Source organism: Sceloporus occidentalis, unplaced genomic scaffold (assembly GCF_023333645.1).
Source record: "Sceloporus occidentalis isolate IW3139 unplaced genomic scaffold, rSceOcc1.0.p SCAF_196, whole genome shotgun sequence".
Classification (NCBI taxonomy): domain Eukaryota; kingdom Metazoa; phylum Chordata; class Lepidosauria; order Squamata; family Phrynosomatidae; genus Sceloporus; species Sceloporus occidentalis.
The window spans coordinates 597,607-612,500 of NW_028317176.1; the positions used below are offsets into that span (position 1 = coordinate 597,607).

The 14,894-nt window shown below is 40.4% G+C and overlaps 1 non-coding gene across 1 annotated transcript; it reads right to left on the minus strand.

Moving 5' to 3' along the window:
• Nucleotides 1-6,499: 6,499 nt before the first annotated feature.
• Nucleotides 6,500-6,582, minus strand: TRNAL-CAG (transfer RNA leucine (anticodon CAG)). The gene has a single exon. It is a non-coding gene; the product is annotated as a tRNA-Leu (tRNA).
• Between the last annotated feature and the right edge of the window lie 8,312 nt (nucleotides 6,583-14,894).

Sequence of the window (14,894 nt, forward strand, 5' to 3'; positions counted from 1 at the left end):
GACAGGGGACAGCCCTGCCAAGTTCCGTTCGACAGGGTGACCGGGTCCGAAAGAAGTCCGTTAACCTTAATATGGGCCTTTGGTTCATGGTACATAGCCCTGATCCACGTCAGAAAATGATGTCCAAGACCCAACTTCTCCAAGAGATGGAATAAATAGGGCCAGGCCACCCTGTCAAACGCCTTCTCCGCATCCAAGGAGACCAGCGCAATCGGCAGGGAGGAGCGGTTAGCGAAGTCCAAAAAGATCAAGGACCCCGATAGTGTTGTCCCTAGCCTCTCTGCCCGGGACGAAGCCTACCTGGTCCGCATGGATAAAGCGCGGGATTAAGGGTTTACATCCGAATTGAAGAGGGAGATGGGGCGATAACTACCACAGGACTTGGTGTCCTTCCCAGGCTTCAAAATCACAGAAATGTGGGCCGTGTTAGTTTGTGGGGTAAAGTGCGCTCCGGACGCCAGTGCATTTCTTATAATATGCGATCATGAGGCCGTCCGGGCCAGGGCTCTTGCCCTGTTGAGTTGTCTCGACCGCTTCCGCGACTTCCTCTAAGAGGATCGGGGAGTTTAAAGAATCTATATGTGATGGCATCAAGGTTTTTGGCAAGAATTTGTCAAGGTAGGAGTCCAGCGTGCAAGTGTAATCAGGGCATGCGTCCCGGACAGAGGGCAGGGCATAAAGCTTTTGGTAGAAAGCGCGGAAACATTCTGCTATGTGGGGGGTGGAACACAGGGGATTACCCTTAGTGTTGATAATACGGGGATAAAGTTAGCACCCTTTCGGGATCGGAGAGCCCTGGCCAACAATCTCCCGGGTTTGTCCCCAAATTCGAATAATTTTTTCTTCGTAAGGAGGAAATGGCGTTTAAGGCGGGCGTTCTTCATTGACGCCAAAGAGGTTCGAAGAGCCTCCAATTGGGATAGAACCGCCGGGTCCCTAGTGAGTTTATGGGAGCGTTAAAGGGCTGATATTTGCTTAATCAGGTCCAGCGTTTCAGCAAGTGCAAGTTTTTTAATAAGGGAGCCAATTTGGATGAATTTCCCTCTGACCACAGCCTTATGGGCTTCCCAAACAGTCGGGACCGGAACATCTGGGGTATAATTATCTTTGAAATAGGTGTCTAGAAGTTCAGTAATCTCTGAGGTATAAGTAGGGTTAGACAGAATGTTTTTGTTAAGTCGCCATATCCAGGGCTGAAGTGGGAAGGAGGAAAGTTTCAAGGACATATAGACCGGAGCGTGGTCGCGGAATATGGAAGGGCCAATTGAAGAGGAGTGAAGTGTGGGAAGGTGGTGGTGCGAAATAAAAAAAGGTGTCGATTCGTGTGTAGCTGTTGCGTAAAGGTGAATGGTAAGTATAGTCCCTGTAGCGTCCTCCAAACATCAATGAGTTGGGCTAAATGGAGAAGGCGTTTAACTCGATTTATTTTAGTATATGCGATATGAGACCTGCCGGTGGAGCTATCTAAGAGAGGATTTAAAACCATATTTAGATCGCCCCCCAGAATCGTGAGACCGTCTTGAAATTCCGTAAGTGGACGCCAAGGGTTGCAGGCGGTTGGGGGAGTACACGTTTGCTAGAGTAATTTTATGTGTGCCCAAAAATCCTTTTATATAAATACAACGTCCGTCCTGGTCCCTCCAACTGTTGGTCAAACGGAAGGGTAAATGTCTATGAATGAGGATTGCTAACCCTTTAGATTTCGAGTGGGGGTTACTGGACAGAAAAACAGATGTGTATCTATGGTTAGTCAGTTTAGGTTCTTTAGCGTCGCAGAAGTGCGTCTCCTGTAGGAAAGCGATACGTACATTTTGATGGTATAAATCCATCAAAAGTCTGGTAATTTTATTTTTCTAAACTCTAATATCAAAACCTGCGTTGCTAAATATTTGTAGTAGGTAACCGGTCTAAAGTAAACAGAAATTGAGAACAGTAGACTGTGCTTTTCTAATATTTTATTGCTAAAAGTTTACTAGACAATTTACTAGACTATCAAAAAAGACATCTTTAAATTTAATGCATGGCTGCCGTCAATTAAACAGCTCTAGCTGCCTGGGATGTTAAAATATGCCAACAAAACTATATATTTTTAGAAACTACACCCCCAGCTGCAGCAAATGAGGTCTTATTTGTATTTATATCACAAATCTGATGTGCACAACAAATAAGTGAATATCACACTTATAAAAAATAAAAAAAAATTAAAGCGACAAGTTCATTTATGTCTTGCGCACTTCAGCCTTGTGCTACTAATACATGCAGCCCCTCATTTGATATGCCAAGGGGTGTAGTTTCTGCAAATGCATACTTTATGTACCATAGCTGTCTAGAGCTGTCTAATTGCAGGCATCACCCCTAAATGTTTTAACACTTTTTTAACAAAATTTTCAAATCTGCCATAGCTGAAGTTAAAGTGGTCTAGACATCTGGGAAGTTAAATTAGGGGACAAAAGTTGAGTGCACAAATAATGATGGTATAAAATGTTTTTTCTAACCATAGCGACATGTTCATTTGTGTCTTGCGCACTCCAGGTTTGTACTGGAAACACATGCAGACCATCATTTGATGTGCCAAGGGTTGTAGTTTTTGCAAACGTGTACTTTTTGTGCCATCATTTAACTCCCTACGTGAGCAGTAATGCCACGTCAAGGCTTCAACCCTAATTACTGACCATTCACACGCCTTTCATATCTCCATTCACTCGCTGAAGCACACACCATACTTTCCATACATTCACTCACAGAAGCACACACCATTCTTTCCCCTTACAATCACCCAAAAAATCACTTTTACAGCAAATATAAGTTTTGCAGTAAAAATGCAAGGAGCTCCAGGGATGAGATGGTTACTCACCTACCACACAGGCTAAATGGCTGATTTTAATAATAATATTTGCAGTTCATCAGGATTTAAAAAATTGCCTCCCTCTACCATTGGCTAAATTTAACCCCATGATCAAAGGGATCATGGGATTAAAATTTAGTATCGGCCATTTTTAAAAAGGGAATGTGACTTTTCATAGCTATATGATCACTGTGGTAACATTGGCTACCACAGTGATCATTTAGCTAGAAAGGCGATTACCTTTCCTACGGTATATGTTGGGGGTCTTTAGCTGCTTAGATGCCCGAGATACAGGCATCTAACAGCATGCCCCCATACCTCTTTAACTGACAATTGTCAGTTGTTAATAAAGTTGCGCGGTGACATCATTGCGTCATGTCACCGGACAGGATGGGTGGCCCCAGTGATGCCCTTCAGTGTGACCCTTACGAAAAAATTACTGCAGTTTTTCTGAAGTAATACTGCAGTTTTTTGGACATGAAAAAACTGCAATACTGCACTTTTACTGCAGTATTACTGCACATTTACTGCAGTTTTACTGCACATTTACTGCAGTTTTACTGCATTTGTACTTCACTGTACTGCAGTTTTACTGCAGTTATTTTTGTACGGAAGTACAAATGCAATAAAGCTGCAGTACATTGAAGTACAACTGTAGGTTTGCAATAAAAAAAAAAAGTGCAGTAAATGTGCAGTAAAACTGCAGTACAGTGAAGTACAAATGCAGTAAAACTGCAGTAAATGTGCAGTAATACTGCAGTAAAAGTGCAGTATTGCAGTTTTTTCATGTCCAAAAAACTGCAGTATTACTTCAGAAAAACTGCAGTAATTTTTTGTAAGGGGAGGGGCAGATCGCCGGGGTAGGGACGGCACCTGAATGGGACTGCTAGCGACGGCACCATGCTGTCATTAGCAGTCAAGGGATTAAACTTTTTATACTTCAATACATTTCAATTACATTCAATATATTTTCGCAAGATACAGGCAATGGACTGTAGATTGTAAGCTTGTTTGAGCAGGGCCCTCCTCACATGTTATTTCTGTAAGTCAAATTGTTATGTTATACTACTTGTTATGTCCCATCTACCCGTTGTACAGGGCTACAGAATATGATGGCGCTACATAAAAAAATAAATAATAATAATGGACAAGGTGTTTTATACTGTTTTTTGTCGAATCAAAGACTAATATATACATAATAAAGGATTAAATGTAATCCAAGATAAAATAAGTCTAAACATAATGTATTTTTATAAATTTTTTATACCATTCATACTCATATTCAGTGAGTATCACATTCAGCATCACTGAGTTTACTTTTAAATATAGTATTAAAAAGAAATTAGCTGCCAGGGATTTTTTAGAATGGAAATGACTGTGGTAAATACCCTTAAACACATTGCACGGTGCTGCAAAACACGATGAGCTATATAAATTAATAAATAATAATGATTATAATAATGACACACTAAGAAAAGAAATGCTTGCTCTTAAAATAAACTTTTTAAAAAACTTTTGGTTTTTTTTTTAGTTTTGGAGACAGTTTAGCTCTTAGAGGCTGAGATTCATACTGTCACTCCCTCGGTATCGGGTGCTCGCGTGCAGAGGACTGGAGAATCCTATTGGATTTCCACTGATCAATCATCATAATGATTTCTTGATGAAGACTCTACCAAGCTGCCTTAGTGTCTGCCCCAATCCTAAATGAATGGGCGCTGAAGTCTCCCACCAACAGCCCCAAACCCCAAAGACAGGACCAGAAAATCCCTATGAATTGGTACCTAGATAAGGGTAACCATGAAATTTTACCATAAGTGAGCCACCCATTTTGGGATTGTGGTCCAGAAATGTCTGCACAACACTACAAGGGCAGATTGGGCTTCCTGGTAAAACCTGCAAAACAGCAAAATGACCCCTTCCAACTGGATCAGTTTTTGACATTCCTGACCTTGAGGCGTGTCCTGACCTTGAACATATCCCCATCTACTATAAAATCATCAAACTGAAGGCCCCAGAAACCACCTTATTCGGAATGACCCTAACCAGAAAGGGCCAAAAAAGCCAAAACAAAAGCCAAAAAAATAAACTAAGTTCTCTGAAAACTCCTTAAACTATCATTCAAAGTTGTGTTTTGAACCTTGTTTTCAAAGTAACCCCTCAATAGTTGCTCTCTATGTTACTGTTTTTTTTCTCTACCACGGTGTGGTGTTCTAATTGACCAGCTCTGGGTGACAAGCTCTTTATTGTTTCTTCAACTCACTGTGCCATTTTGATGACTTAATGTGCCCATTTGACAAAGTAAACAAGATCAAAGATAGCTTTGCGACAGAACAAAAACAGCTGTGCAGTCAACAACAAGCAATAAAGTCCAGGAAAAGTAGAACTCACAACCCCTGGTTTACAATACTAGTGTAAGCGTACAGCAAGAAAGCTTCAAGTAGAACGAGTGATCCTCTTTCCTTAACAACCATTCTGGCTCGTATGTTTAACTGTGTTTGCTAGCTAACCCCTTGTTACCTTCCTGCTCATGATACGGCTTCTCTTCTCCACCACGGTGTGATGTTCTAATCGACCAGTTTAGTGGTGAAATAGAGCAGAAATTCTTAATCTTAGAGCCTAAATAGTGCAAATTATTGTATGAGTGAAAAGTATGAACTGAAATTATGCCTGGCGGGTAGTGGTACGAAAAGATTATTGTCAGAAGTAGAATTTGAACCCATGCCTCCAGAGGAGACTGCGACCTGAATGCAGCACCTTAGACCGCTCGGCCATCCTTACCCAGGCATGACTTGAAAAAGAACAGCTACGTGCTCGTTATTTATATTATGCGTGCCACCCTGGAGTTCACAGACAGAGAACTTAAGCTTTAAGGTTTTATTGCAGTGAAATATGCCACACTTGGGAAGCACATGCAGGTGCCTAAGGATTTTCAGAAAAAAATAGATAATTTCTGGAGGAATGTCACAGGTGTCTTACTCACAGAAAATGCCCATCTTCATACTGCTACATATAAACATGAGCCAAAGCAAGATCTTCTGTAAAGAGTTCACAGGTGATACGCCTTCCACAACTTTCATTCAAAGTTGTGTTTTAACCTTGTTTTCAAACTAACCCTCTAAATAGTTGCTCTCTATGTTACTGTTTTTTGTCTCTACCACGGTGTGGTGTTCTAATTGACCAGCTCTGGGTGACAAGCTCTTTATTGTTTCTTCAACTGACTGTTCCATTTTGATGACTGAATGTGCCCATTTGACAAAGTAAACAAGATCAAAGATAGCTTTGCAACAGAACAAAAACAGCTGTGCAGTCAACAACAAACAATAAAGTCCAGGAAAAGTAGAACTCACGACCCCTGGTTTACAATACCAGTGTAAGCGTGCAGCAAGAAAGCTGCAAGTAGAACTAGTGGTACTTTTTCCTTAATGACCATTCTGGCTCGTATGTTTAACTGTGTTTGCTAGCTAACCCCTTGTTACGTTCCTGCTCATGATACTGCTTCTCTTCTCCACCACGGTGTGATGTTCTAATCGACCAGTTTAGTGGTGAAATAGAGCAGAAATTCTTAATCTTAGAGCCTAAATAGTGCAAATTATTGTATGAGTGAAAAGTATGAACTGAAATCATGCCTGCCAGGTAATGGTACGAAAACATTGTTGTCAGAAGTGGGATTTGAACCCACGCCTCCAGAGGAGACTGCGATCTGAACGCAGCGCCTTAGACTGCTCAGCCATCCTGACACATGACTGCTTAAACCAAGACCACAGGGCCTAATATGGCACAAAAAAACCCCCCATCCCACCCAAAAATTACACAACACAACAATTGTGGGTAAGGGCGTTGCCACAGCTTTATTAACGTCATGAACCAGCACATCATAACCATACATAAACATAACCATCCTGCCAGCTGTCGTGTTACCGACAGGCAGATAACCCAACACTTTACCAAGAGCTCTCGTTCTGGGTACCGTCAGCCTCCACAGAACTCGTCTCCCCAAGCCTTCTCCATCCACTGGATATTCCACATAAAAGGTGCTGGCCGAGACTTCCCGCTGTGACTAAAAGAGAATAAAAGAAACCAACACCGGCACAGGAAAAAATACAGAACACATAGATAGAAGGGGAGGGCGGGAGGGAAGCTCGTACAGAGTGTCAGGAATGACTGAAACCCTGCTCCGGTAAGCCCACCCTTATACACCAAAGAACATTATAGCAACAATGTTGCTACCCACACCTGTGACCGGACCATGAACTACTGACCCCGGTCAAAGGGCCAGCAGTCATGTTCCCCCTTCCTAACCGTCCAGGGGGGCCCCTGGAATGACCTGAAAAAGAACATCTACGTGCTCGTTATTTATATTTATTCGTACCACCCTGGCGTTTACAGACAGAGAGCTTAAGCTTTAAGGTTTTATAGCAATGCAATATGCCACACTTGTGAAACACAGGCACGTGCCTAAGGATTTTCAGAAAAAAATAGATCGTTTCTGGAGGAAAATGCCCATCTTCAAACTGCTACATGAACGATTGATGTGATTAGTCAAAGATAAAAAGCCTACAACGTTCATTGGGTACTAAAAGATCAAAAAATGGCTGAATGGTCCTTGGTAGAGAATAATGAGGTGTGAGCCAAAGCAAGATCTTCTGTAAAGCGTTCACAGGTGCACCTTCCACAACTATCATTTCAGAGTGGCATATAGAATATAAGGCATTTCATGGGGCAGAGTGGCATATAGGAGGGTATAAGGCATATCAGGGAGGCAGAGTGGCATATAGGGGGCTATATGGCATTTCTAGGGACAGAGTGGCAAGTCTGGGGGCAGATGTGCATAACTGGGGGGGGGCAGGTTGGCAAATTAAAGGAAATAAAAACAAAAAAATTATAATATTCAGATTTTGCGGTGTCGTCTTATAATCAGAGTCATCTTAAAATTCAGCAAATACCGTACATAGAAACATAGAATTAGGCGGTAGATAAGAACCATTTAACCCATCTAGGTGACCCATTTTTCCCATGTCGTGTATTTCTTAATTACCTCACGGTTTTAGCCTCTACCACTTCTCATGGGAGACTGTTCCATTTATCTACCAACCTCTCTCTTTTATTAATATAGTTTCTGTTAAATATGGGTTCTAATTCATCAAATTATATATTTATTGGCACTAATTGCATTAACCAAAATTCTGACACATCACTGAATTTACTCATATCACAGCTAATTTTTCTTGAGTAATTAATTTTTTATTTATTTATTTATTTATTTTTATTTACTTCAATGACCAAGCTGTTATTTTTTGTCCCCTTTGTGATTTTAACACAACGTATTTTTTTTCTCTTGTTTCGCGGTAATTTTCTCCTCACTCATTTAGTGTACCAACACAAGTTATATATTGGGGGGTTTTCAGGACAAGAAGAGCTTTCTTCAGATACCTTTTTAGTGATCATATCATCTAATTTCCTGTAAAAATAAAAAGAAATATATATATATATATATTTTTTGCGCCCCGATGCAAGAATGGAAAATTGTGCCCCCCCCGCTATTTTTTTACAGAGGTTTTTTTAATGACACTGCCCTTACACACTGCCTTTACACATATCTGCCCATAAACACACATATACACATACACTGCCCTTACAGAAAACTGCCCATAAACACACATATGCACATACACTGCCCTTACACAAACATGCCCATAAACACACATATACACATACACTGCCCTTACGCACACCTGCCCAGAAACACACATATACACATACACTGCCCTTAAGCACACCTGCCCAGAAACACATATACACATACTTCCTTTATACATACCTGCCCATAAACTCCCCAGATTGCCACTCCCGACTCTCCGGCTCTCTCTGCGGCACAGCCGTACTGCCACGAGGCAGACCGCATCCTCAACCTTGTGGTTAGCACATGCCGCATCTCACACACCCGAGCGTGCCTCCGAAGGGAGGGGAGGTGGAGTCTTCTGACTTCACCTCTTATCAGGTGCCAAATGGGGGAGGAGACCATAGGAGAGGGGAAGGGGATCCAGCTACCTACCCCTATAAAAACCATACAGACACCTCACACAGGGCTTACTAGTTAAGTTGTGTAACTGTGTGTTACCTGCTCTTGGTACCTTGAAGTCTCCCTAGTTTTGACCCTTGCTTTGTGACCCCGATATTGTCTGACTGCACCCTGCCTTGACCCCTGGATTGTGACCCCAATACTGATAGTTTGCCCCCGGCCTTGACCCTTGGACCATGACCCTGTTATTGATACTTGTTGCCTGCCTTGATCCCTGGACCGTCACCCCGACTGCTCTTTTTGGATTTGCCCTCTTGCATAGGGGAGATATGTGACAGAACTACATTGCTGGGCCAGACACATCCCTTCCTGAGAGTTGCAGTCTCGTGGACACTCGCCCACAATTCAACCTGGGCATTTGGGCCATGGTTCCTCCTGTGGGGGAAGTGTGTGGCGGGGGGTCACTTGTAAAGATGCAGGTTGAAATGTACAAAGACTATCTGCTCACACCATAGGAGGGCCCTTCCATAGACATTGTTTCCCTGCACCTTAACTTAGTTAATTTTATAATTGTTCTGTCTTAATCTTGTGTGATGTAATTCAATTATGTACTGGTGTGATTGAGCCATTTTGTTCTGTTAAAAACCTGGCTGTTGTCTTGATGTTTCTGTGGATAAATATGCTATATTCTGTTCAATAAAATGTACATTTTTTGCTGTACTCAATTCAAGGTAGTTACTACTTATGTCTACTTATAGCAGGGTTCCAAGGTATGCATGCTGACCTCTGCTTTAGTGCTCCCTAATCACTATGCGCCAGCTATTGATGCAGAGTGCGGGGATGACGTCCTATCACAGCGCTCGACATCGTTTGTCAGCGCCTAGTGATTACAGAGCACGGAAGCCGAGGTCTAAAGTGACAGACCTCACGCTACCTAATGTGGGCTAGTAAGAGGGGGATTGTGAACTTAGCAACCGGCACTGCTCATCCGGCGCCCACTGAACAGGGCGGGTTGGGGAGATCACAATCTTCAAGCTGCCTCGGCTCAGCCCTGAAGATCAGCCCAGGGCAGACGGCCTCTCTTTTTGCCCCTCCCCTACGCCACAGTTTTAGGGGCTTCGCTGGGAGTCACTTTGCTGGCAGCAATGTGATTCTCCACAGGGACCCCAGAACGCAGGGTAGTTGTGTACCCATATGTTTAGATGAAGGTTCCAACTCTGGGGGGCAAAGGGGTGAAAGGAATAATCTAGGGGGGGCAATTGCCCCCTTGCCCCCTGTAGCTATGCCTATATAAGTAGCGTTTTGCTACTTCAAAACCATTTTTTTTTCAAATCTGGTTATTCTGCCCCATGTGCTATTTCTGGTATCTTTAGTTTTGAAAACTAGACAGCCCAAGGTATTTCAAATGCTGGTATTTTAACCCATTTAACTCATTCTACTACCAACCTTTGTCAAATTTGTGGTGGTACTTTATTTTGTGTTTTTTTCACACAAATTGCACCCCAATATGTGTTCAGCAACATCTCCCAGGTACAGCGATACCCTCCATGCATGGGTTTGTCGAGTGTTTTGGGAGGTAAAATGCCACATTTTGGAAGTGCGCATTTTTCAACGTGGAACTTAAACATCTGGTCCTACTGCCTCCATGTCCTAAGTGGGCCATCTTTGAAGCTGGCTAATTAAATTTATCCCATCAAATCATATACCGTATTTTAACATTTTTTATGTCTTTTATGCAGTTAGTCAGCATAGGTTATATACAAACAGAAATTTGGAAAGCCAATAGCCATTTTATGGTCCCCCTTAATTCATAAAGCAGCTTACTTGCAAATTTTCCCTTGCCCCCTGATATGCTACTCTGACCCCAAAATACACCCCTTGGGAATTTGAAATGGTTTTATTTTTATGTCAGGATTTTTGGGAAGATACAGCACTTATTTAAGCACTTGTTCATGATAATAAACTTAATTTTTTTCTTTTATTATTTTTGGACTTTTATTTTTACATTTTGCTGGAACTGGATGGTTCCCCTGATGGTGACATCACTGCATATTGCTGTTACCTCTGCCTTTATTCCAAATAAGATTGTTACTAATCTTTCTATTTTTTGTTTTAATAGATTAAGTTTCTTGCATGACCACCATATATCTAATAGGGATCCTCTTTCTCTACTGCATCTCCAGCATGTATCCGATGCTGAATCAGTTATTGTATAGATCTTCGTTGGTATGAGGTACCAGCGATGTAGGAGTTTAAAGTAGGATTCCAATGTACTGTTTTTCTTGTTTTTAGCCAAGCAGAATACCATATTTCTGTTTCAAAAGTTTCACCTAAACTGATTCCCATTTGACAATAGTTCTTGTCTTGTTTCTATCTTTCTTGTTTTCAAGTAAATCTAGTGTCCTTGAAATGAATTTTCTTTAATGCTGTATATCAATAAATTTGTCCACACTCGTAGGAGTCGCTTGAAAATGTTTATCTAAATAGCTTTTTATTTGAAGATATGAAAATGTATGCTGAAACACTTTAAAGGGCATTATCTCATCCAAAGAACATAGATCAGTGGTGTAAATTCTATTATATTGAAGATTCCTATTATGATCAAATTTGTGATACTTAAGTATTGGTACATTTAACCAGAAAAAAATAAATGGATTATATGGCCTACTTAACCATCTTTCATATCGATACTATCCAAGATCCAAGATCACTGTTTTGCTTTACTTTCCACATAAGAAATTGGGAAAACATACAGGCGTCATATATTTTAGATCTTGGGAATTTATGCCAGCGTTTTTTATTCTCCTCATCAATATATATCTTGAAATCCTTGACTTTTTATTGTCACATATGTCCTAAACAATCTATCAAATTGGTGCAAAATTTTCCTAGAGACTTGTAAAGGGAGTTGTGACGGGAATGGCCTGTACCCCGACTGGGTACACCCGCCACACGATCCTTCCTTCTCCCCATGGCCACCAGGAACATTGAAGACAGCAGGAAACATAGCTCTTTGGGAACTTCAGCGTACACAGAAGCATAGCAATACAGTGCTGTACAGCCCTGACAAGGGCAGCACCGAGGCTTACCTCAATAACAAGACAGGACTCGTATTGAGCTAAAACAGGAACTACTTATTTTGAACCAAACACACAAACTATATATACAAGTAAGAAAGGGGCAAGACAAATGTCACAGAATCTAATTACCATGTCACGAAGGAAGTAATTAGATCACATCCTGCAACACAATATCCGGGGAAGGACAGATTTACATGAGACATAGAATGATGACAGAGATATAATTGAATTGAAATAGACAATGGCTAGGCCCTAGAGTTAACAGGGGCTAACAGGATTAACAGCTAGTGGCTGTGTATTTCGTTATTATATACACAGCAGTAGGAGGTACACAAAAGACAGTGAATGGCAGTACTAACACCTAGCACCTAACATTAATACACATTTCTTCAAAACCCAGATAATCAGCTTTCTTCTTACACTAGGATGTCCAGCTGGCATTTACAGCTCTGAGTCTCTGTGTGAGAAATGTGGTAAAACATATAATAGGGAAAATCAATAGAAAGTGAGTCCCTGTACCCACTTCCCCAAGAACAGAACCTCTTCCAATGTCAGAGCCCATTGTCAGCAGGCAGGAGGCTAGCCATCAGTCCCCTCCAAAAGCCCCAGTGACGGAAGGTTAAATACATTTTGGGAGAATTTAAGCTTTAATCACATTTAATCTGCCAAACCATGACATTTTCCTTCTTTTCCAGCTAGAAAGCTTCAGTTTGAATTTTTGAAGTAGGCCATTATAATTACTATCTATAATATCATTAAATTTGAGAGATAATTTTATGTCCAGATATTCTATATAGGGGTTATTCCAGTCAAATTTTGTCTTTTGTTTTAGTATCTTTAATGTAGTGGTATTCAATTTGGAATGTAAAATCCGTGTCTTTGCAATATTTTTTTTATAATTCAAGTATTTTCCAAACTCTGTTATTATTTGAGTTACTTCTGGAATAGAGACTTCTGGATCTGTCAGTTAGTAATACATCATCTGCGTAAAGGGTAATTTTATATTCTTGAATCTCAGTTTTTATTCCCTTTCTTTTATTTGATTGCTGAATTAGGGTTGCAAGAGGTTCAATTGTCAAAGTATACAGCATTGGGGCTAATGGGCACCCTTGTCTGGTTCCATTATTGATGTTAAAATCAGTGGAATCTAGGAAGAATCCAGAATCTTTTGCTTGTGATGATTCGTATAAGGCCATGATATTATGTAAGAAAGGGGCTTTCAGACCAAATACCTTCAAAGTAATTTGCGTGTGGTGTCTTCTCTGCTGTGACCCATTGTAAACCCTGTTTGATCCGCGTGGATAACCTCTGCCAGAATCTTTTTCAGTCTCTCTGCTAAAATCTTTGAAAATATTTTAATATCTATATTTATCAATGATATTGGTCGATAATTTGCAACGTTATGAGTGTCCTTCCCTGGTTTTATAATTGGTGATATCTTAGCCCTCATCATCTCCAGTGGACATTTTTTCCTCCGGAATCTCCTTATTAACTATTAATAATATTGGAGCAATTACGGGGCTCTTTGAAAAAATAAAGCTTTAGATTTTTTAAGTTTGCAATTGTTTTGGTTATTTCGGTTAAAAGAATTAATTGATTTAATCTAGTTAATTTATTTAAGAATAGTCTAATTTGGTTTCTATCTTTTATGGAAGGAGGTAAATTATAAAGAGATTTATAGTAGTTTTCAAATGCTTCACCTATAGCCTTAGGTGAGAGGTGAACTTTCACATTTATATCTATCCTTTCAATGCTATTGTTTATAGTTCTTTGTTTCAATTTATTAGTTAGGTTAGAGCCTACTCGACCATTACTATAGTACCAGTTTTGTCTAAGCGAGATCAAAGTTTGATTAGATTTCCTTATTGATTGATTTTTGATACTAAGCTGTATATCAGCTATTTCTTTTGCAACATTAATAGATGGATTAACTTTATTTATTTTTTGTAATATAGCCATTTTTATATAAAGATCTGATAGATTGGTCCCTTTTCCTTTTTTAATCTGAGATCCAAGTTTAATTAAGTGGCCTCTTAAGTAGCTTTTTAGGGTACACCATACAATCGAATCTGACATTGCGCCATTATCATTTTCAACTAGAAATCTCTGTGCTTTTTTTACTAATGCCTCACAATTTACAGATGAGGCTAATAATGTTTAATTCAGCCTCCAATTAATTCTGGAATTATAATTTGGACTATTTTTAATGTTTAAGAATATAGGGGCATGATCAGACCACAATCTAATGTCAAGTGATGCTGATTTACATATCTTTAAAGTTCTACTATTTGTTAAAAACATATCTATCCTCAAATAAGAATAGTGCATTGCTGAGTAGAACGTAAAGTATTTTTCTCCTGGATTAAAAAGCCTCCAAATATCAAAGAGGTTATTCTGAGAAGGCATATCTGAGAGAGTCTTAAATGTATTTCTTAATCTTTTGTCTGGATAAAACTTTTATCTAATTTAACACCATGCACACAATTTATATCCCCATCTATTATTAGGTGGTGTAACAATCCGACGAGAGATGGGTCCCGAATGCAGAATGGTGAGCTTCTAGGACGGGTAGCTGTGGGATGTATAGTGGAACCACAGAAGGAAAAGGCCAATAGAATAAACAGGTCATGGTCCGAGGTCAATGCAGGGAGCAAAACAGGCAAAGTCCAAAAAGCAATCCAAAGTCAATCCAGGCAGCGATAAGAGAGAGTAGTCAGGAATAAAGCAGGAGTCAGGAAACCAGTAAATCAGAATGTAACACACTAAACACAAGGGCTCAGAATCGAGTGAACAGAGGGTTTAAATTTGGTGCCAAACAGCTGAAGCTGCTAATTAGCCAATCAGGTATGATTGAGCGAGGATCCGCCCCCTAGTGTAACGTCACAGTCTCCATGTGTCCTGGACTCCCAGCAGCCATGACAGCATGCTCGTGCGCGCATGTCCAGCACAG